Source organism: Thermobia domestica, chromosome 11 (genome assembly GCF_964235325.1).
Source record: "Thermobia domestica chromosome 11, izTheDome1.hap1.1, whole genome shotgun sequence".
In the NCBI taxonomy this organism is placed as follows: domain Eukaryota; kingdom Metazoa; phylum Arthropoda; class Insecta; order Zygentoma; family Lepismatidae; genus Thermobia; species Thermobia domestica.
Window position 1 is genome coordinate 97,113,592 of NC_137464.1, and position 25,982 is coordinate 97,139,573.

A 25,982-nucleotide genomic window follows, 5' to 3' on the forward strand; every position below is an offset into this window, starting at 1 on the left:
CATACGGAAAACAATAGTTCCCGCATACCTCTGGTTTAAATCATTTAGTACTTGGGAGACTCATTTTAGGTTTAGCATTAGAATTACTTTTGCATTCCACAATATCATTAGCGTTTAATGGAAAAAAATCTTTAAAAATCAGGTATATTATACCAATCAATAAATCTTATTCAACTGTAACGAAATTATATATATGTGTAAAAGCTCATGTCTAATTTTGTAGAGAATGGAGGAGAAGGAATTAATTTCTAAACCTAAAAATTGATGCTACACATCATACCATTTGCTGAGATAACAGTTATACTGAAATTATTAGACTCTTCATTGTAACACTAACGTAACGGCAATAACTACTACAGTTAATGAGATATAGTTTAAAACTATAATTAACCCTTAAATTTTAGTTTATGTTTAATTAAAATATTATCTAAAGATAAATCAGATTTTTCTGTCAGTAAGTCACAGATGTGAATAAAATAACAATTTGCAAATTTCCATACGTAATTTTCGCGAGAAATGAACAAAAAACAAACTTTTGTGCCGTTACAAAGCATATCGTTCGTTGTCCGTAATAACTAACAGGTTTTCATTTGCTGTAAGGAATTATTATTGATGTACTGTTTATGCAGAAATTACACTGTTAACTAAGATATTTTCTATTCGTAATACTGGCACCTTTACTCTAACATCAATTACAATTATGAAGTTACATACAATACTTAACAAAGATTCAAATATATGCTTTCACACTTAGTTGAATTAATTAAGAGATTTCCCATCGGTCAGCATCCCAATGCAAGTTTTATTTCTTAAAATCTTCATTCAATCTGAAATAGAAGCAGATCTAGATTTAGATCTGCTCTCTAGACCTAATTTTCATCAAAGAATCATTTACTACTAGTTATAGTCCCAAGACAAATAACTATAATCATAATAAGAATGGTATTGCGTTCCTTCCAGTGTTCAAAAGGAGCATGCTATTAGTATAATTTTTTAAGCGATCAATAAGTCTTTTCATGGTGCGAAAAATCGTCTAAATCTCTTAAAGAATTCTAATGCTAGAAGTTTACGTAGAATTAGAAAATTAGAATTAGAAAAACTCATGGGTAGCTTTCGAATGTGAAATACGATTTTATTCCAATTCAACAAGATCTTACAGATTTCTACATATGTAGAAAATACCCGTCGGTCTCTAGTATCTGTTAGTCTTTTGTCTCTCTTGTTATTTTTCTGTAAGTACAGTTTTGAAAACATAGCGTTCAATATATCGAAACCAAACTTCAAACTTTAATGTTTAGAGCCTTTACAACAAGAGATTATGTTGTAAGATTTACCACTATCATCTGGAATAAGGAAGTATATAGAGAAATGAAAATCTACTGCTTTCTCATCGAAAATTGTTCTAAAGGTTGTCCTAATATTTTTACGAAACAATTTACCGTTTTTTTTAAAAAAAAAAAAGAGAGACTATGTATCATAATGTATTTCTAGCGAGAAAAATTGTATTTTATGTGTTTGAGTTTTGTCCGAACTTCTTTTTTCGGACCAGAAAGAGTTTGCAGTAGAATAATTCCCCTTATTTTCGTTCTATAAGGACTCAACAAACGAAATCTTACTAAACACTGATTGAATGTATATATTTTTTATCTCTCATTTACTTTGGCTTGATCCATTCAAATAAATTAGTAAGTTCAGTATTTTTTTAAAGATATTGATTACCAATACAGTGGACTTTCGACTGTCCGACCTAATGTTGGGAAATGGCAAACCGGATAACGGAAAATCGAATGAACCGGAGTTCTATAATTACTTACTTCTTGCCCCATTAAAACACAATACGAAAATACGCCCTTTTCTCCATATTTTCTGATTTGTTAGTACAGGCCAGTTCTTTATAAGATGTTTATTATAGTGTCCTCAACGTTTTAAAAATGTGTTACAGAAAAACGTAATCCAAGATTAAAACTATTGTACAATTTTAAGATAAATTTTAAAAAAATCTAACTTGATTGCAGGTCGAATAACAAAATAGCCAGCTGAATCGGAGTTCTGCAATTACTCACATTGTATGTACATACAAACAATTTTAAAATAAAATAACGTAAAACTTAGGCCTAATTCTTAAATAAATGATTTCAATTTTATTTAATGTTTATCGATAAATTATTACAAAAACGTGAGAAGGAAGCTGAAAAGAGTCAAAACTTTCAAGTTTTCGATTTTGAAAAAGGTAGCTAATAGATGATTGCTTTTCCTTGACGAAGTCGCGTTTTTTATGAAGACGTTACAAGTCGAGTAGATCGTTCAAAAAATTATTCTGTTTTATTATGGTCTTTTTCTTTCTTTCTTTTCTTTTTCAGAGCTAGCTCAGATAGTACAGGCGTAGAATAATTGCGAGCCGTACGGTCGATAATGTACTGAAGTACCAACATTTGTCTAGGTTTGAACACCTGGTATTTTGATTAAACCTCTGCTTAATGAATTAAAGTGAGACTAAAAGTACCTCCTCAAGTTGCCTCACAATATTGAGCCAACACCGACAATTCAATCGCCCCCAGAGATCGAACCCGGAACCATGTGCACCAAAGGCATGCGTGTAAACCTATCATCTACAGAAGCTTTAATATAATCTCACAGAAACTTTGAAATTAACACCTAGTGGTTATGCACACCACTTCGCATCAGTAAAGAAAGGGTTGCATAAGAAGAAGGCAAATAGACATGAAACAACTTTCTCCTCAATATTTTCTTCGTTTTGCTTCAACATCTTTTGACTTCCTGGCTACGTTTGTTATCATTATAATTCTATATAAATAGCGCTCATATACTGATTGATTGTCTAGAAATCGAATATACACATAATGATATTTAAGTCGGCAGGAAAACCTTTATCTAAACGAAGAATCCAATATACTGTTAAGTGGTTAGGCATATACAAAAAGTATTCATTAAAAAAAGACTATGTATTATGTAATTAACAGAACAATCTAGTTCATAGTAAATGCATTCTAGAAATTGGCCATCTCCCTGGACTAGTGGCTAGGGAATACATCTTTAGTGCACGGGCTCCCAGGTTCGAGTCCCGGTGCGAAAACTTTGAACGCATTATGGTGGTGCAGTCCACTTCTCTTATAACCTCGTTCTGGAAAGGGACGCTAAATTTCAACGATTAACAACAATCATTCTGGAAATTCCTCCTAACTACATGTTGATTAATTATCACGTATGTGAAAGTAAAACAAATATGCTGGACATGTTCCTTTTATTTGTGAGGGGGGAAAATTATGCCTCTTTGATTTAGATATACGATTCTTGCCAACTTGCTTAAGCCTGTGCAGTCTATCTGTCTTTAGCAAAATTAGTTTTAAGGAGAAAAGCTGGATCATATCTACTCGGAACTCTCGCGTAGCGTACTCGCTCTTGGCGCGGTTGACTCGGGTTCGATTTCCAGTAAGAGTTTATGTAGTTCGGATTCCACGTTAAATTGTAGATCTATATCTCATATAGCCTCAGTGCTGAAAGAGACACAAAACTTCACTCCAACCAATTAATTTACCGATTACTTTACGATTTTGTCTTCATTGTGAGTAACCACAATAGATACATTGATAAAAATTCTTCTGCTTCTGTCTTGTTACCTTTGCTTTTGTCCTAGACATACTTCAAATTCCACCATATGTATTACTAACAATAAAGATTTTAACTTACTACTTCTCTTATAAGTAGTAAAGCTGTTTAAGGGACATTTATGACCTCGAATTTGCTTTCAATAAGTCCAATATTGTCATAGTTACAAAAAGTGAGCTAATTTCCATTGTTCTCCTTGAATTATACAACTCACAATTCTTAACTTTCGAAGGAAAAGGTTGTTTTTGTTTGTGTGCAAACTTTATTTACAGTATATTATTTCTTTACTATCATAATGAATAATTAACTTTCTTGTTTAAGCTTGAATTGAGCTTAAACATTCCCAAAAATGACTTATACTGAAACTAGTCGGTTTCTTCTAACTAACTCATTCACTCTAGCCGCTTTCACAAAAGCTCTCCATTGATCTCTATCCTTAGCTAACTGGATCCAGTTTCTACTTTGTATTTTTACTTCTGCGAGATCAATGTTAATGTTGTCCTCTCATCTGCGCCTAGGTCTTCCTAATGATCATTTTCCGATTGGATTTCCAATTAGAGCTTTGAAAGCGTTCCTATTTTCTTCCATTCTGACTACATGACCTGCCCACTTAAGCCTCCTAGATTTGATGACCCTAACAATGTTTGGTAAACGATATAAATTATATAGTTCCTCGTTACAAAGTTTCCACCATTCGCCATTCACGTTTCTCTTGGTTCCGAATATTCGTCTTAGGATCTTTTACTTAAACACTTTCAGTCTGCGTTCTTCCCTCAAAGTAAGTGACCATGTTTTGCAGCCATGCAGCACAACAGGCATGATTATCGTTTTATACGTTTTATATATTTTAAGCTTCAAATTCCTCTACAGAATTCGTGATGACAACATGTTTTGAACTAAATAATAACACGAATTCCTTGCTTTTAGTCGGCTTCTTCTATAAATTTTTATTTTGTTCATATTCCATATTATGCCATGTAAACCACTGTTTTTCCAGTATTTCGATAGGATAGCGTGAAAGATGCGAAAGAGGTGCATGCTAGTATACAAAATCAGGGATATTGGTAGAAGTAATAGCATCCCCTTGGGGCATGGTGCATCAGTGGATCAGTGACTTAAACACCCGTCTTCTTTCCTAAAGGACACAACGTAGATATTTTATTTCATTTACATTTTGTCTCGCTCTGAAGTAGAATCCTGGGTAATGCATACTAAAAACTTCAATGATATAAGATCACTTAGTAGCTAGCAGGCTTGATTGTGTAGGATTCAAGATATCAAGGATGTAGGATTCAAGATAAAAAAAAGTTGGAGAGCTGCGATATAGTTAATGATGATTATAAAGACTGTTAAGACTATATGGATTCGTAGATGAAGCCGTGTCTTCATTACGAGAGACCAGGGTTCGATTTCTGGTGAAGTTCAAGTGATTCGGATTCTTCTTTATATGACCCCTGACCTTAGAAAGGAATTGAAAAATAATCTTCCTTTTAGAATCCAGGACCTGCGTTTCACACTCGATCCTATTAACTATTTATTCTCACATTAAGTCAGCTAGTTTATCAATAAAATAAAACAAAAAAAAATATATACGTATATAGTATGCGCAGTGACGAAATAAAATAAAACTAGTGTTGAAATAAATCTAAATTCTGCCGAAACATCTCTTTAACGTAAAACCACTCAGTCATTCAATGAGCTTTAAAATTGTGATTTATAAATGCGTTAATCATAAATGACCTTTAAAAGTGAAGCTTAACATACATTAATCAGAAATTAGCTTTAAAAGTATAGTTTAACATACGCTAGTCAGAAATGAGCTCTAAAAACGTAGTTTAACATACAGTAATGAGAAATGAACTTTAAAAGTATAGTTAAGCATACACTGAAAGAAACGAAATCCAGTAAGAAGAAAACGATGATAATATGCTTACTGTTGGGAACACCACGACAGTGGTGTCAATCGTAACACTAGGTGAAACACCCTTACCTATGGCGACATACGTCAGTAAGTGAGAGCACCAATTGCTCCTGTGAGTAGTAATTGGTGCACCAATTACTACTCCTGAACATGATGCATTTCATCAACATATATATGATGAAATGAAGTGCCGGTAACAGAACACGATAGTATGATAGTTGCGACGATGGTGTTCTGCTCTGGGGCTTCTCAGCGTGGGTGTAGACACTTGGTGCTCTGTTAGAAAACAAAGGAGTGCATTCATGAAATGATGTGCAATGGATGAATGGATGGCGACAATATTCATATGACGATAAGGGTTATAGCTAGCGATGGCCTAATCATGTTCATGAAAGCAAAAAGGTGAACTAACGGTGAATATGTGGGTACATTGGGATACATATAAAAGCTCATAAAGAAATATATATATATATATATATATATATATATATATATATATATATATATATATATATATATATATATATATATATATATATATATGATAACTTAAATATCGAAGAAAAAATTATATTATTAAATATTTAGCAATAGAAAACCAGTATATCTTTGTAAACTAAGAGTGTGTTTAGTACAAGGAGTCCAGAAGCACGTAAACAACACAAAATTTACAGGAGAAACGAATGATGCAGGTACTTAGACGTAACATAACGTAACCAAATCTAACCTAATTTAACATAAACTAACCTAAGCTAACCTGAACTAACCTAATATTAGTAGAAATAAGCGAAATTCTATCTTTTTTTTATTTTGGAAAATTATGCGGGACCCCTACACTAATATAACATAAACTAAACTAACTTAACCTAACCTAACCTAACCTAAGTTACCCTAAACTAACCGAATGTGAACAGAAATTACCAAAATTGTAACATTTTTTAAGAGAAAAGAGCTGGACCCCTTCTGCTAAACATAGGCCGTAACATAACTTACACACATTGTATTATTTTACATAAATTAATAATATAAAGAAAAATTGTCAACTGCCATCTATTTTTTTGTATTTTGTTACAATTTTATTACCATAAAGCAATTTGAAGAAAGTAAAATAATATTGCTGATTCATCACTTATAGTGAACCTTTTTTGTACTTGAAATATTTTTTTTTCGATCAACTTGAATTGGATATTCTGTTGTTATTTTTTCTTTCTTTCTTTACCATGATTTTATTCAATCCGCGGTAGAAAAATGCAATTTCACTCTGTTACATTAATATTGCACACTGAAACGTGCGAACACACGCTGAGCATGGCAGAGATAAAAACAAAAAAGAGAAACAGAGTGTGTGCGAACGGAAAGTGTGTGTGTTGATGTTTATATCGGTGAAACAGGTGTTATATATGCCACACATGCAGAGAATATGTAATGAAGCAAAATTTTTCAGTGGATTGAAAATAAATAAATAAATAAATAAAAAGGAAAAGCTGATTTATAAATGCCTATCATGAATGAACATTCAGAGGATAAACCAATTGATTTTCGTTTTTCTTTTAAATAGAATATATAAAATTTTTAACGCAACGAACTGTAACATCCTCATCGAATTAAAATGCCATATTTTCATTTAGTTATTCATAATTATAACAATGTTAATCTTACTTCAATTTGTTGTTGCTTTTCCCTCTGATCTAATTTCTAGCGCATGCGCCTTTGATGCATGGGATTCTGGGTTCAATTCCAAGTGGAATACCATTGAAATTTGAATGTATCACGCTGGTTCGGATTCTAGCTTAAACTGTATGTTCATATAGCCTCGATGTTGAAAAGGGAGGCGAAACTCCAATCAACTAACAATTTGTTATGTTAGTTTTCTAATTTTTCTGTTATGATGAACAAATGATGCATTGTAGCTGAGTGGCTAATACATGAATTTCTGTAGACGTGATCCCAATGTATCCAATGGAGACATTTGCCTCGAATCAGCTCACGGTAATCCCTCTCCATTTTAATACACCTTAAAAATCTATTTAAAATCTAAATAAAAAGGAATATGTTTAAATGAATATATTACATTTTTTAATGGAAAAATAATCAAAATAGCTCGTGCAACTCCTGCTTGAATTTTTATTGATAGTAACTGTTCAAGGCACGTGCAATGTTGACTTGTCTAAAGTTAGAAGCTATAGAGTCGGGCGCCGCAGTTGTCTTCTGTAATCAAATATCCAAACAAAGCAGTACTTTTGTTTGTGATATGTGTTTCAAAATTATGTCTTACGTCAAGTTACAGTTATCTTATATTTTTAGAATTAGGATTAGGATTAGGAATTACATCTTTAGGCTTTCGGCTTTTGGCATTTAATGGCCATGTTAGCCCGTCACACATATGAGGAATGACGTCCCTCGGCGATCACACTATCCGAGGAAAAGGAAACAAGAAAGGAATCCGGAAAGAAGAGGCCTGAGACTATTATATTAGGTACCATCCCAGCATTTGCCTAATGCGAATTAGGAAAATCCAGGAAAAATCTCACTCACAATGGCTGGCCTGAGAAAGCTGTTACACCTTTACGACCGAACCTCGGACCGCTCGCACCAAAGGCGAAAGCGCTAGCGACTACGCTACGCGGGGCCAGACACACCGATATGCCTAAAATGTGACTTCTTTGTATGGGGTCACATCAAGAGTCAGGTGTACAAGGTGAAGCTTAGGGATTTGACACACCTGCGTAAACACATTTTGGCATCGGTGCGTACAATTACCCCAGCAACGTTGCCACATGTGTTCAAGTGCACCGTGGAGAGATGGTAACTCTGCTTGGATATGGAGGGCGATCATATCGAACTACTGTGATTTTGTTGACTTATGGTGTCTTCTTTGATATTATAAACAGTTCATTTGAATTCAAGTGTTCTTTCCCAAAAATTGTTAGGGACTCCTCAAGCACCCTGTATTGTTTCGATTTTGTTAAATGTATATAAATCATTTTACTATTTTTTTTAAGGAAAAAACAGAATATTCTGCTAGAAAACATGTTTTATTCAGTTAAGGTTCTATGTTTCTTGGTTACCAAGCTGTAATTCGTCTACTTACTTAATCAAACCTTCTACTTTATTCTTTATGTACGAAATAACAGTCAGGTTGCTTGCTTCATTTCGTGTTTGGAGTTCTGTTCAGCACCGAAACTATGCGACGTGGACCTACAGTTTAAAGTGGAATCTGAATTTCAAGGCTCTCCCACAGGGAATCAAACCTAGGGCCAAGTGAACCAAAGGCGTACGAGCTAGCTGCTAGATAAGCGAGGAGAGCATATAACAAGGTCTGGTTTCATATCCACGATATTCCATTATGATTTTGAAAATACTTAGTTACTTTCAAAACATTAAACCGGGAAAGAAATAAGTTTATCTTGAATTGTTGAGTACAATTGCTTCTTGAAATGTTAAACTCTAAGGATTAAGTACTAAGGACAAGTTGATTTTAACCATTAAATACTAATTATGAAAAATGTAAGTTAATTAAGAAACGTTACATTCTTAGGATGAAAGCAGTCTTACGCGTATATTTAAAAACGTAGAAATTCTAATTGAATCAAATAATGCAAAATGGGCTACAGTCACACAAACTCAGTTTGAAGAAAAATTTTTAAAAAATTAAAAAAAAACATTTGTTTTGAAACTATAAAATTAAAATTTTTTTCCATATAGATAAAAAATTACATTAATCGAATGCTGTATAGGACAAACTGTTTTTTCATTGCCGTGGTAACAAAATGTTTTCCGCCGTGGACTGAAGCCCTTCTTGCACGTAAATTATAGACGAAGTCCTGTATGCATGTAATTTTACTTTCTTATTATTTTGTTGCTCTTCAGAATGTTTCTTACTCAGTTAAAAATCTATAGTAGGTATTAAAAAAAGGTAACTCGAAATGGAAACAAAGATATCCTTATTGACATCGTTAATTTATTAAGCATAATGTATTCCATATTGTGTTAAGGTTTGTTTTTCTCAAATAATAAAACAAAATCAATAATCTTAGACTTCTGGCTCGACCTGCTCAACTCTAGGTCAATTCATGAGTAATTCATAGAAATGTTTGTGTTCATCGGAAACATAGGGCAGAAGTTTCCTGATGTCATTGATTTTGGCACCCTTGATGGGAACTTTAGTGGTGACATAAGCTGCAGGTAGTGGCAACGTTAGTTTTTGTTGTTCATCTTTGCATATTTTGAATGAATGTGTCACTAAGCTGTCACTATGCTGTTACAAAGAGAGTGAATGTGTCACTATGCTTTAAAAGATTTTTTTAAAGTTCTCTTTGTAACAAGACAACTGCAGTTAATTTTAGATTAGTTAAGTTAGTTGAGATACAGTTAGATTAGAAATTTAAGAACATTATAATATGTTAGGACTACCATAAGTCCTGATTTTCCCGGTCATGTCCTTTTCTAGGACCCTGTAATTTGTGTCTGGGCGAGTTTTCCATGTAGATAAAAAATTACATTAATCGAATGCTATTGCCAATAACATTATAAAACGAATATAATTCTCCATGTGGACAGGGCTTCAGTTACTGATTCAAACCCATTCTGCGTAGAATAATCAAAGTTTAAGTCTATTTGTAAAATGTTAGACAAATGAAATTGAAACTTTTTATCCATAAAAGCATAGGTATACCCTATAAGAACAAAAATCCGTTGTTAACTTATTTCCGCCATTTTGGTGGATGAAGCCTCCATGGAATTAGTTTTTCCATTTAGATGATTAAGGCAGTCGTTAATTTTGAAATTTTCAATTCTCGTGGATAAATATAATAAGTTTTGGTACATCTGTAGCGAAATTAAATACCACATTGTCGAAAATTGGAAAGCAAATGCATTACTTCTTATATATATATATATATATATATATATATATATATATATATATATATATATATATATATGAGAAAACTACATCAAATAAATAACACTCTCGTTTGATGCCTGCTTCTATTACTAGTAATTTCAATTTTTTTTAAAAATAATAATAATTTGCCTAAAGTGAAATTATGACAAGTTTAATTATAAAATGTTTTAAAATTAATCACCGTGTTTTATATATATAGATATATATATATATATATATATATATAGAAAAATTCCAGATCAAAAGAATTCTACTTTAGTGTTTTGCTTTAATTATTTTCCGATTGATTGTTCTTCTGTTCTTTCTGTTCATTTTCTTTTTTTTCCTTTCTTTCTGTTTTTAATGATGGAGGTATTATTACGACTTGTCACCTCCATTTTTATTTCCACATTTTTGAATTACATTTTCTGTTAATTGAATCCACTACGTAAATATGAACGTTAGAAACGTTTATTTTTTTAAAAAAAAAAGTAATGTAGCTTATATTTTGTATTGTGCTAATTTTGGAATGAAAAACTCATGTATATTACGGTCAACGAAACAGTAGCAGTACTTATTTCACATGAAATAAATAGATTAATTTCTCTGAAAATCAAATATTTTTATTATTATTATTTTGTTGTCCCAAAGGAAAAGCTCCTGGTGCTGCCAGCTATGGTGCACATATTCATATTACTAAATTCCAAATGACTCAATGTTTTTTTATTTATTTTTTTTTAATCTGCAAGTTCAATCACCAAGTAAAATATATGAATTAGAATGTGCATAAACGTAACTAAATATAAACATATTAGATTATGACTAATAAATAAAAAATGCTCACATCAAACGGTTAAGTAATACACATAAAAGTTCGCCATGCATAAAAAAGTTGGATTGAAATCCAAACAGACCAAAATTCATGCAAAGTTTGTCCAATATCTGCTCGATTTACGTAAGTAAGTCTCAGGACATGTTCAAATTAACTTCCGTTACTTCTGCAGTAGTCTAGTAACTACTTTTTTGATTATATATTTATGAAAAATAGTGTGTGTGTGTTTGTGTGTGTAGACTGAAAGTATTTAAGAACCAAATCCTGAGACGAATATTTGGACCCAAGATTAATGAGAATGGGGAATGGCAGAAATTTCATAATGAGGAACTGCAAGAATTTATACGGTTTATCAAACATTGTTAGAGATCATCAAGTCTAGGAGGCTCAGGTGGGCAGGTCATGTAGCCAGGATGGAAGAAAGTAGGAACGCTTTCAAAATTTTAACTGGAAGTTTAAACGGAAAACGACCATTAGGAAGACCAAGCAAAATGGAAAGATAATTCTAAGATTGATCTCGTAGATATAGGAATACAAAGTAGAAACTGGATCCAGTTGGCTAAGAACAGAAGACAATGAAGAGCTTTTGTGAACACGGCATTGAACCTCCGTATTGCATAGGCCATCGAGTTAGTTAGTTAAGATATATATATATATATATATATATATATATATATATATATATATATATATATATATATATATATATATATATATGGATAGATAGATACATAGGAGTATGGGTGTCACCATCAGGGAAAGACAAATAATGAATACAGTATATTGTGTATTTTGCTAGATGTAGAGTAAATAAATAAATAACAATGTCTTCCAACAAAATTAAAAACTATGAAATTGTTGTAGGCAGTGAAAGACAGACACTTTTTAGCGCCATACAATTTCTTCATATTCTTTTTTTTCTCGAAAACAACACATGAGATTTCACACTCAACCTTTGTTAACTTTGTTCAGCTCAATGCAATCTACTGATTGTTAGGAGTCTTATCTTTGGACAATATTTTAGTTAAACAGAAATTAAAATTTAAAAGTTCACGAAAACTTTTAGGTTACATCTGTTAACCATACAATGTACTGTTGTCTGGCTAGAGTCATAATGTGGAACTTAATGAGAGAATATTACAGTAACATTTTTTATCTCAATAAGAGGCATGGTACTCGCACAGCATCATTTATTAGGTTTATAGAGGTATTTGGTTTTCTTAATTTTCTCAAATACTATGCATGATATTTTACAATCATGCATATAATTCTGTTCAGCTCAATGAGATTTATGAATTGTTATATGTGTTGTCTTTGGACATTTTTTTCATTAATCCCTATTAATATTGAAGAATTAGTGTTAGTTCTTCTAGGTACTTTTATTAATACTCTCTTTTAGGTATTTATTATTAATATTTATTATTAACTCTTACTAGGTAGTTATTATGAATATTAGTTCTTGTTAGATAGTTATTGTTAGTATTAGTTCTTACTAAATATTTATTATCTAGTTTTACTAGGTAGTTGTTAGGAATATTAATTCTTGTTAAATAATTATTGTTAGTATTAGTTCTTACTAGGTATTTATTATTAATATTAGCTTTTACTAGGTAGTTGTTAAGAATATTAGTTCTTGTTAGATATTTATTGTTAGTATTAGTTCTTTCTATATTATTTATTATTAATATTAATTCTTACTGGGTATTTATTTTTAGAATATATAATTCTTAGTCGATAGTTTATATTATCATAGTTCTTACTAGATTTTTATTGTTAATATTACTTTTTTACTACGTAGTTACTATTAGTATTAGTTCTTACTAGGTAATTATCTCTCTAATATAAAAGGAGAAATTCTGACTGATTGAGTGACTGACTTAGTGACTAACTGACTGATCAAGCTTAGGATAAGCTGCTTAAGCTAGTTATTAATATTATTTTTACTAGGTAACTATCATTAATATTAGTTCTTATTACGCAATTACTATTAGTATTAATTCTAACTAGGTAACTATTGTCAACATGAGTTTTTAGTAGGTAATCTGAGTTTTTACTAGGTAATCTATTATCATGTGCTTCTAATTATTACTGATGTTAGTTTTACTACCTACTTGCTAATATTAGTTTAAGTTTCTTCGAAGTTTATGTTTCTGAATGGTTCGAGCAATAACAATCGTGGATGTTGTTCATGTAACTCAACAGGAAGTGTAAGAATGGAAATTACTGATACATGTTTCTTTCATTGTTGCCTAGAATCATCGTTATGTGGACTGCCGTTGAAATTTCGTACGTCGTGGAGGCATTCTTCAGTAGTGGAAGCTAAATCGACAAGCACAACGATGTTGCAAACATCGGATAGCACCACAACACAATGTTACGGACATTTTTCATTTCCGAAATTAGACGGCCTGGCCTAATAGACATGTGGATGCAGCAGTATGGTGTCATCCACCAGTCATATTGCAGTAGTGTCAATGACAACCCTTCGACGACACTCCCCGGGACGCGTCATCTTTAGATTCAATTATATTCAGTGGGCACCCAGATCCCCAGATCTAATTCCACCGGGCTATTTCTAGGGGGTTATCTAAAGAAGAAGGTGTACATCACAAAGTCCAGTACAATCAATGAACTGAGGAACAACATAGCAGCCATTTCCTGCTCCAAACTATGCTGAACATGATTGTTAGGGCCAAAGAACGTTCTGGTCAAGGTGGTGCCCATCTGAGGAATGTAATCTCCAAACACTGAGCACACTGCAAAACTCCCGTTCTTTGGCAATGTGTTCCACATAGTTGTTAGTAAATGTTGTGTTCAACATGCTCCACAGTGTACATTTTGAATGTGGTGGTACTTTGTGGCTAAGTAGTTAGCGTACGCGTCTTTGGCGTGGGAAACCCGGGTTCGATTCCCGGATGGAGCTTATGTTTTTGGATTTCACGTTAATCAGTAGACTCACGTCTCACATAGCCTCACTGCTGAACGGAACGTTAAACTCAACTCAAGCATTTTGAATGTGTCCCATCATTATGGTCCACCCTATAGAAATATTTTTCCATTGTTATTCTGTTGCTCTCTTTCCTTTGTCTTCTTTTTTATCGTGTCATTCTGTTCTCTCTTACTATTTACTTACAATTTCTTTTTTCTTGACGTATTTTGTTTCCTCTAATATATATGTCGATTTTTTACCCTCCGAAAATGTTTCTACCTTCTTCACTTTGAGAGAATTGAGTTCACCTTCCCTTTCCATTCTACTACTCTCTCTCTCTCTCTCTCTTATTTCCTCTTGAAAATCTTCATCACTTCTTTCAACAAAACCGGAAACGCAAGAGAATTGTGAATTCTCGCGGGAGTTAAGCTTTTCATTTCTTTTTTGTGTTCTCCCCTTCCGTATCTTCTTCCTTTTCCGAACTGCTTGTCAAAAGATAGGGCGCGCTATATGCGATGCAGTTATACGTACAACCTCTGCAAATTTAAGATAACGTTACGTACGTCATTCTTTATTGTAAACGCTGATTCTTCTTTCCTCTCTCTCTCTCTCTTTTTCTTTCTTTCTTTCTTTCTTTCTACTTATATTTGCTTTTTCTTTCTCCATTTCACTGCTTTACTCATGACATAATAAATTTTGACTTTGTGTGTTTTAATAGCTATGAAACGTTTTAATGCTTAGATTACGAGTTTTTGAATATAAAAGAATGTGAAATATTGTTATACTACATAAATTAGATCAAAAATAAACTGTAAAGAAAAAGGCATTGTTTAAAGATATTAGCTCTTCCATTACAATCAAATATGCTGTAATATTCTTTAATAACTTATCGGCTTTTATATTCTTAGTTTGCTACAGATCTATAATATAATCAAGGTTTCATTAGCATTAAAAACGGTATAAATCTTTTGAAAATATATGAATGTGATACTTACAAAATATCAGCATCTGAGACATCAGTAAGGTTAATGGATATTATGCCTTTATTTACGTTTAGTGGATGAAGAACGTTTATTGAATATATAAATTTATTGATCATGCTCAGTTCCATCTTGAAAATAAAACTGTTTAATCCGTTTCCTTTTTCACTTGACTTTTCCTTCGAATTGTACGAGTACAACCGAAGCCATCCGACCTGAATCAAACTTGACATGGTGCACTGTAAAAATCCGTTATCCGGACAGCGTTATATTGTACAAATATACGGAATCCATAAGTTTACTTGGGAAATCTGCATGGAGCATACGTTATCCATATACTACATACGTACTGCCTCTTTCAAGCTTAGATGTTACATCATAACCTGCAGGATGTCTGGCATCTGACAATCTTCCGTATATTACATATGTATGTCAGCTATATATTACATATGTCCTTCTGTATGTGAGATCCTGACCGCATATACATTTCCTTGTTTCATATGGAAAGTACGTATAGATGAAACACTTATACGGAAATTTGTATAAAACATAGTTTTCATTTATAAGTTTGCTCCAGGGTGTACGTAACGTACGTGTATATTCGTACGTTAAATCCAAAAACTACAGGGTTTACCCACGTAACCTACATTTTTACGTACGCCATATGCGTTGCTTTTTTCTCTGTGTGGTAGACCTTCATCTACTATACAAAGTTGCAAAAAATATTATGATTAGGGGCAGGAGTTTTTCGCAAGTTACGAAATCGCGAAAGTTTTTCGACAAAACCGAGAGTTGGTTTTTCGACGAACTACGTCAGATTGAGTAAGAAAATAAGCATTTTGAAGTCGCGACAAAATGCGATAACTGACATTTTGAGCGAAATATGCCGTAAAACGCGACAAATTGCGAATTTTTTTAAAACGTCAATTTCAGTTGTTAAAATATAGAAATAAAAAGTAAAATTTTCCAAGCAACGTTTTCCATTTGCAACTCTCAACGCTGATTACTCTAACTTCCGTTTGAAGTTCATAGCTGGTAGTTATGGAATTTGTAACATTCAGCGTCGTGTTAAAACAGCAGAAATCTTCATTTCGATGTTTTTGTGGAGAAAGCTATAATTTTAAAAATAGTGAATAAGAAGGGGACGGTACAAGATAGCGCAAGTGAATTTCTCAATGAAGGCTTGTACGTAAGTGGTATCCTAACGTTAATGTGTAAATTTTGTAATTTACGCATTGAATGCAAAAAGAAAAATACTGTACAAAAACATATAAAGTCGGCAGGACATAAACGTAACAGAGACAGAGTTGAATGTGGACCACGCAGTACGAAGCGACAAATTACATTGGAAGGTTTTGCAAATGCGCAGAAGGCAAGTATAGAAAAGATTGAATTCATAAATGAGACTGTGCTAGTGTAGTTTAAGTTTTTGGACATGTAAAAGAAGAAAGAAGTACTTTGTTGTTAGTAACTGCATAAAGAACAACTTCATTGTCCTAAGTAGTATTATTGTTTATTACTTATATTGACCTATATTAGAGTTTGTATATTAGAGCTTATAAAATAATTTACTTAGCGACAAAATGAGAAATTTTATATCTCAAAATGCGACAAAAAACGAAATTTTTAATTTAAAATGTGAAATGTTTAATTTCAAATTGCGAAAAACTCCTGGCCCTAATTATGATGTACAGACCTTTGGTTCCTAAGTCAGCCCTAACGAGTGCTACGTAGCCTAGTCGCTAACGCTTTCGTCTTTGCCGCGAATGGTATTGAGTTCGATTCCCAGTGGAGACACTCGATCGAAAAAATCTTAAAAGCTTTTTCAGGTCACTCATCCTGAGTGAGGTTTTTCTGGGTTTTCCTCATTCACACCAGGCAAATGCCGGGTTGGTACCTAACATACAGGCCTCAGACCGTTTCCTTCCTTCTCCACTCCTTTCTTTCTTCCCTTCCCTCGGATAGTGTAATCACCGAGAGCAAGCCTGTAGAAGTAACACGATATCAAGTGGAAGTATTTTTTAAAATAAATACAGATCCGTTCGAGTACGCCTCATTGCATCTCTTGAGACCTTTGAAGTTGCCAACATGCAATATGGTGTACATTCAGATTTAAGCAAAACGCCTGCAATAACCGTCAACCGGCCATACGTATCTTCTCTACTGGTTGCCTAACACCGTAATTTCGGCCTGCAACAATGTTAATCTTATAGGCTCAACACGGCCCCTAAAATGTTGAATAGAACAATAACGACACGGTTTTTAAAAATTTGAATGAGAACTGGACACAAAATTTGGAATCGACCAGTGAAAACGGCATATTGTCAAAAGCATTGGAGACAAACATATAAACCTGGCATTTTAATATATAGACTAGCTGGGCCTGGGCTGTCTACTCAGCACATTGTTCTGTTATGACCATGAATGTCCTTCTCACTGTGCACATCTCCTTACTCACAAAGGAAATGAATTGGGGACAAACATATAAACCTAGCATTTTAATATATAGATTCCACGGACAAACTACTATTTTGTATCCTAAGTGTTATACTAACCCGCTAATCATAACAGCACTAGGTAGTCTATCAACCAAGGATGATGTCAATCATTAACCCCATAGAAATGGAACTGATTTTTGATTACCATATCCTGGGATCAACTAAATGGATCACTGCCATCAGCGAACTTGATTTCTAACTTTTAACCATTTACCTGGCCAAAATTGATGGTAATCCATCAATCAGGTAATTCTTGTGATCTTGTGACTCCTGAACGGACACATAGGACAGAGTTCATACAAAAAAGGGTTTTCGGTACACCAAGATCCTTCAAAATAACCATAATGGTCTATTTGATAATACATCATGAGGCTGCATTGATGTCAGTGTCCCCACCGTAAAATGAAGTAAAATTACGTCTTGAAACTGAAAATAGACATTTTTCGTCGTAAGTAGAAGTGCATCGCTAAAAACGGATTTTTTAATGTAATGAACCAAACGGAAAACCATTGTTGTGTGTCGCAGTCGAATTTATATTTGACCTCTGACGTTGGGTCTCTCTTACATAAACCAACCTGCTTCCAGCAACGTTGCCAAAGTTGTACTGTGGAGGTCCGATTTAGCCGCAGGGGCGTCATTTCAGACTTCGCTTGGGAGGCGCAAGAGCACCACCGACATAAGACTTTCACGTTTTGTACTAGTATATTAGTAGACAATCGATTAAAGTATATATATTCCTCAAACTCTTGGGAGGGGCAATTGCCCCCTCCTGCCCTCCCTAAATGACGCCTCTGTCAGCCGACTTGATGTTTGTTCTTATCGAGAAGAGAGTATATATGTTATTTTTGCCAACATTTGCCCGAAATTAAGCAAATTTCTCACCAATGATTTGGCAACAACGTATCGCGAATTCATTATTTCAAGCCAGGTGCCAACTCGGCAGCTGCTATGTAGTGTCATTGCAATTACAAAAGCATATTATAAATTGACCATTAACTGTAGTTGATTTGTTGATGGATTTGAGTTTAACGTTTTTTCTCAATATTAAGGATATATATTGAGAATAACGATAAGGATATATGTATATCAAGGCATAATATATATATATATAAGTACTTAAATTAAAAGCTGATGGATAAATCGGTAGATTACGGTTTAGCGTCCTTTAGAGCAGCGGGGAGATAATGAGAGTGGACCAACAGCATAACGTGCAGTCCAAACTGTATGAGTTCCCGCCGAAAATCGAACCCGGATTTCCTGCATCAATAACGGAATTTGAATCACTACTCATATTAGTAATAATGTTATTGAAAAGACGAGAAATTTGTTGTCTCGTCTCAGATTTGAAAATAGATTTCTCGTCTCGTTTTTGAGACAAGAAATTTCTTCAGTCACGTGAACAAACTAGTTCACACAAATGCTAGATTTCAAACATTGTTTTAGTGTTATATGATCCATACTATTTAAAAAAAAACATAAATTGATAAAGTGAATGTAGTAAGGAGCATTTATCAATGCTTAAAGAGACGAAAGTCATTACATAATATACTTCAATTATAATAAATATGAATTAAATATTACAATATCACATCCTTCGTGGACCTCTCATGACTGGAAAGGATTCTAATCTCTTCTAGATGTAATTAAGAAAAAAAATCAAGGCATAATTTTGTACATAAACTTACAAATCCATACGAGGTGAGCAAGGGCGCCCATTTTGTGGTTTCCAAGGGAGGGCCAAGTATAAGCGACATTTCAAATATATTTTCCAATTTTGCTGTAACTAATGTAAACATTCTATTGGGTTTTTGATATTATGAACTACGATTTCCTCTAGGGGGGCCAGCGCCCCACCTTACCCCCTTCCACTGATGGGCGCCCTTGGAGGTCAGAGAAACAATGCGAGATTCGAAACGAGACGAGACTTGTAAAAATGTTACGACATGTAGAGACTTGTAGAGATTTTAGAATTTAAATCTTATTTCTCGCCTCGTCTCGTCTCCTAGGCAGGGGGGCCGCGGTGGCTCAGTGGTGAAGCGTTCACTTCTGGTGCTTGGGGTCCCGGGTTCGATCCCAGCCCCCGCCAAGTGAACTTTGTGGTGGACAAACACCGTGTGCGTGGGTTTTCTCGGGGTTCTACCACTTTCTTCATTCCATCATTTCATTCATTACTCATCATCATCGTCTCCTTTAGCCTAACCGGCATAACCGTGGGACGTAAAATTCAAAGATTTTTGTCTCCTAGGCAACACTAATTAGTACTCGAGGCAAACACGCACACTAGTAATCAAACTCAGAATCACACTCAAAGGAATAATAAGCCTCAATAATTTCCTAGAATGCAGAAATAAATTATTGTTTCAAGCTCAACGGGCAAAAAGCTATTTAGGACAAAGATCTTCAATGGACGATAGAAAATATAATGAACAAATAGTAAAACACATTCTTGTTAATTTTATATTCATTGATATAATGTTAGTGAGACACGAAATTGTCTCTATTATGGAAATTGAACGCTGTTGCTGGTACATCGATGCATGTTCAATTAAAAGATATTCCAAAGTATCAACATATACGTTCACGTTCAAAACTGTATTCAACCATACATATTTCTCTTCAATTATCGAAATTAAGTGGGAAAGAAGAAGAGGGAGACCTAGGAAGAAGAGTTGATGGAAAATGATCAAAGTCAACATGAGAGAGAGAAGAAAGCAGATGTGGAATGGGTAAAATACAGATCAGCCAGCTCGTTAAAAACAGCGATCTCATGTAAAAGAAAAAAAGAAATAATGGGAAAACTTTAAAAGAAATTTTTAACACATGGTACAATTTGCATACAGTTCATTCTAAATTAAAGAGAAGAATATTTGTATAAGACATGAGACGCTTTACATCAATTACATCAGTCATTTCCAACTGTCCGATGTGTGACGTAGAAGCGCCTTTTTCTACAATCTGAGATAAGCAGAGAAAAACATGTTGAACAATGGAGGGGATGGGGTAAGATAGGAAAGTAAAATAAGCAAATGTTGGTAGTTATCCTGTAATTATGGATCTAAAGTATAGCCCCAACCGACCGCTGACAGAAGTGGAAACTAAAATTAAACTGCCAATAGCCAAATACAGAAGACGCCAGCTAGAAATTATTAATTCTAAGTCAATTGTTGTGTCTGCAAAGAGCGTAGTGCTGCGCTCATCGGCACAAGGTTCCGAATTCGATTCCTAGCGGAAAAGACTTTAAAAGTTTGAACGCATTACGGTGCATCGGATTCACCTTGAATCCGAGACGATGCTGACAAGAACGCTAAATTCCAATCCAGTCAAACAACTAACTATTGCAATGTTGCGTCTGCGCATAAATTCTAGTTAATTTAAGTATCACAGACAAGTCATTGAAGACGGACAATAGTATTCATGAGCATGTAATATCATCAACTTCCCTTCGATATTCTTGTTTGTCTATCACTACCATATTTTATCAACGACAAATTACTTGCCAAGTTCTTCTCCTAGCTATCTGATTCACAGAAAAGAAGAGTACCAAACTGTGACATCTTGGAGCATTTTACTGGGAATAACTCTGTTAGAGACATTGTATCCAATCTTTCTTAACATGCACTCTCAAACATTACTTTATTATTCAAGCATGTACTCCCAGAGTTAAGCTGTCCTCAATTCAAATTATACGTAACTTCTATGTCAAAAATAAATTGAATGCCTCGGGCAAACACAATGATAAGCACCATTTCAGGTGAAATTGACTTATTAAGTGAAATAGGTTATGACCAGGGTTAAAAGTGAATCTGAAAAGGTAGGGGGACACATGGCGTCAAGACGTCCCCCGTGCCTATCTTTGCCTATTGTATTTTTAGGAAATGGAGAGACACAATAGGTATTATTTGGAAGTGCAGGAATGGCGTTCCCTTTCACTTTAACCCTGGTTATGACCGAACTACAGAAGAGTATGTAAGTAGTTTTATTTGATTAATGTACGCATATAAAGCATAGGAAGCTTGTTTAGTATGTTTAATGAAAATAGTCAATCTTCCTTCCTCCCCAGTTTACTCGAAATTTAGAAAATGTTTGACCAAGCAACTCAATTAGATAATTTATTATGTACTAATTAAATAACCCAGTTCCACTATAAACCTGACTGTAAGGAAGAATTATGCCATATGTTACAGTTAGCATAGAATAAATATAATGCTAGGGTATATTTACATAATTTCACCCACCCCCTAAGAAGTAATCATGTCCTCTAAGGGGATGTGTACCCCAGGTTAAATACCACTAGGTTACACCACTCAGAAATTATAGGCTACAGACTCCAAGACAAAAGAGGCAATACATTTTTGTACGTAACTGTACAAAGAACAGACTGTGCTGATGTAATATGGACATCAGGATCAACTGGAAAGCTATTGAACCCTAACAATATGAAAACTATCGAAACAACAGAGTCACGACATAACGGACATTCTTTTCCATTAAAACGTTAACTATGCGTGAAAAGTTACGCAAAATTCATGCTTGACTCCACAAAAAAAAAAAAAAAAAAAAAGTCATCTTTCATGACATCATTGTTTCCAGTACACATGCCATCTTTCTTTAAATATTTTCGTTTTCTAATATTCCATACATGTCAAAAAGTTATCTTTCAATGTTATTATTATTATCATTATTATTAAATAAGTCACGTACTCATTCTTCGGCACATAAAACTTAGTTTATGTAATATACCAGCACGTGTTGCATGTAAGGAATATAGAAACAACGTTAGTTTAAACAAATTGAAAGTATCCAAAGATGAAAAAAATTGAGTTTTTGCTTCTGTGTGGTTAAAGGTTTTGTTGGCTTTCCATTTTATCAAAATGAACGAATTTGTATATATTTATCCTTTCTTTTTGTGACATCATGTAACTATCCACTATGGGGGGTTATTAGTCTTTATGAAGCTGTTGCCTTTAATATCTCCAAACAGTTATGATCTCCTTCTCCTCCTCTCTTTTATCTTTTCGCCAGTGGCGGCTGTTGAGGGATAGCACGTTGGTAAAACAAAATCATTACAAGTTAAATGAAGAAACTTCCATACAGCTTCAGAAGGCTTCATACCAAGAATTATTACAATACGTAAGGTTTCTTTCTTTAAGTTGTAGCAATAAAATTTAAATTTTTCCCCATGTGACTTCCCTCAAATGCCGCCACTGTTTCCACTATATATATTTTATTATATTCTTCCTTTTTAACTGCATATAGTATATGAATAGCTGTACACTCCGTACTGGTTTCTGTAGTATAGATAAGGATTCCGTATATTTGTACAATATGCCGCTATTCAGACAACAGATTTCTCTCAGTGTAGATGGTTGTTATGAAAGAATAGTGTAGTTCAACGTTAAGCACTCTTGTTTCGTAATCTAAAATTGGTAGATCCAAATTCAGCATTTCTCTGTCTAGACAGGGACTTTCCCCAGCATTTTCCTTAGGTATCGTGGTGCAAAAGCTGAATGGTGCTTTAAGTATTATGTGGCAAATGATTCACTATTTAGCAATATTTCTAGTATGAAATAACTTCATAAACTGTATCCTCATCCGCGATACAAAATAATAATAATAATAATAATAATAATAATAATAATAATAATAATAATAATAATAATAATAATAATAATAATAATAAAAAGGTATAACGTGTCTAGTTTTCCGTGTTCTGTATAAGAAAAGTGGGGAGGTATTGCTATCGACACACTGAGAAAAATCCGTTCTCCGGACGGCGTACAAATATACGGAATCATCTTGCTTCCTACAAAGATCAGTACGGAAGATATGTTATCCGTATGCTACATAGGCACTGCCCTTAGATATTACATCATGCCGTTGCAGGATGTCTGATATCTAAGTCTTCCTTATATTACATACATATATGTATGTTACCTTCGTCAGGTATATGTTATATACGTCCATTTGTATGTGTAATTCTCACTGTCTATATTGTTTCATACGAAAAGAACGTACAGATGGAACACTTATACAGAAAGTAGTATAAAACATACGTTTTCAGTTATACGCTTGCTGTACGTTAAGTCCAAAAACTACAGGATTTACAAATGTAACATACGATTTTACATACGCCACATGCATTTTTTTTCTCAGTGCAAAATTGTAAGGAAAAGCAACTGCTTAACTCGATATTCTAGTTTCGACGCCGCTGGTTCTGTTCTTCACTATGGCTACGTATAAAACAATCCACTTGCGAAACACGCCTGAAAACAAGATTGCGAAAGAGGATAAATATTTCTGAATGAAAAATGAGCAAGACTTAATGAAAAGCTTCTGGTAGTGTATTATCGACTAGAGTACGCATATTCATTATTTATTTTCCCTCTACTTCCTATTTTCTTCTTATTTTCATTTTCCTTCTTACTTTATTTCCACTCGAACATATTTTCGTTATTACTTCAGTTCCTTCTCATTACCCTCCGTTATGTAAGAAGCTTGTTCCGTGTTATAAAGAAAATTCATTTTTTCCTTTTCTTTTAACTTTACTTCTTAAAAAATAACAGTATTTCTTTTACTTAACATTGCCTGCAACGTTGTGCTTAAGTGAGCTATTTTTATATAGAGTGTCTTATTAAAATAAGCCACTCAAAAACTGAACTTGTGAAATTCATTTTCCTTTATTTTTACCCTCCGCTGTTTCTGATTTTGCACATGCCAATAGTAGAACACGTGCTTCAGGTTCACCAGCCCTTCAGTAGATTGCTCTCTTTCTTTAAGTTTTATATGTGGATTTAACTTGAAGTGTTTTATTACATTTTTATACAGATAATTCAATAAATTTCGTGTGTCTTATTCTTCATACAAGATTATTATTAACTTTTTAACCTGATGGTTTTGTACAGCGGGTAAAACTATACAATTATAGATATCTCACTTATGCACGAAGTCGCAAGTTCAAGTGTAGCTCATGTGAGATTTACGTTCAATTAATTACGATAACTTTCGAGTCACGGAACATGAATGAATGTGTTAAAAAAAAGGGTTAACTGGCTAAACCAGGGATGCAAAACAGGCCCATATCCAGGGGGGCATAGGAGAGCCTAAATTTTGATGGGCCTCTATAATTTCCACGGTAGACTGGCAAATGAACTATAATATGGTGATGAACTATAATATGGTTGCATCCCCCCCCCCCGCCTACAAATTTAGGGCTGGCTACAGGCCTGGATACAAATAAGCACTCGCCCACTCGCCGAGTGGCTCATCGGTGCGGGTGAGTATTTAATATCATACCGAAGTAAGTAAATGATTTCTATTGTGGGATGTAGGCTAGCAGCTTTTTCCTTGGGCGAGTATAATTTTGTTGCTTATTTGCATCTCTGGGCTAAACCCTTTTAACAATTATTTCTAACAGAATTTAACAATCAAGCAAGAAAATATTTCTTAGTCTTAGGGTACACGTAAAATAAAATATTCCAGAATAATGTATTTTCATATTGAAAATATTTATATTAGGGATGACCAAAATTTTCCAGAATCCGGATTCCACAAAATTTATTTTTCGGAATCAGAAATTTTACTTTCCGAAATTCGGAAAAATTTCGATATCGGAAAAATTCCGAAATAGGGATTTTCTAAATTTCGGATTTTTTCCGAATTCCAGAAAGTGACATGTCCGATTCCGGAATTTTTCCGAATTCCAGAATCTTTCCGAAATCGGAATTTTCTAAATTCCGGACTTTTTCCGACATCAGAATTTTTCCGAAATCCGGAACTTTTCCGATTTTACTTTCTGAATTCCGGAATTAGCTATCCCTAATTTAGATACAGTACTCTTCGCTTGCATCATTGACGATATATTATACATCCTTTGTATTTCTCCCTTTATCCCTAATTTCTGCGAAGATTCTTGCTTTATATAGGGTGTAGTATTGATTTAGGATAACACTATAAATGCACCGTCCACGCTGAGCATACACTGAAAATTCTCCTATGTAAATTTATTAAGCTATGGAATTTCTAGAAACTCGATTCGCTGTGACCACGTTAGTAAGTGAGAATTATAAACAAAATATGTAAAATAGATTGTGGTGTGATAATTTATTATGTATGTAGGCCTACGGGTACTATTACAGCCCGAGAGATTAGCAAAACAGTAAATAACATTTTATTATGATTTTATTCACAATTTTAGAGAAGTTTTGATTGTTAAAGGTAATTCAGTACCGTTAAGCACGAATGGGTAGATACTGCTAAATTTGAAAGCAGAATTGGTCAAAATTATAGAGCTAAACTACATTTTTACTGACT

At 33.8% G+C, this 25,982-nt stretch overlaps 1 protein-coding gene across 8 annotated transcripts in view; it reads left to right on the plus strand.

Annotated features, from left to right (window-relative positions):
* Calx (sodium/calcium exchanger 3) overlaps nucleotides 1-25,982 on the plus strand; it is a 646,863-nt gene that overhangs the window by 144,488 nt on the left and 476,393 nt on the right. The window lies entirely within an intron of this gene.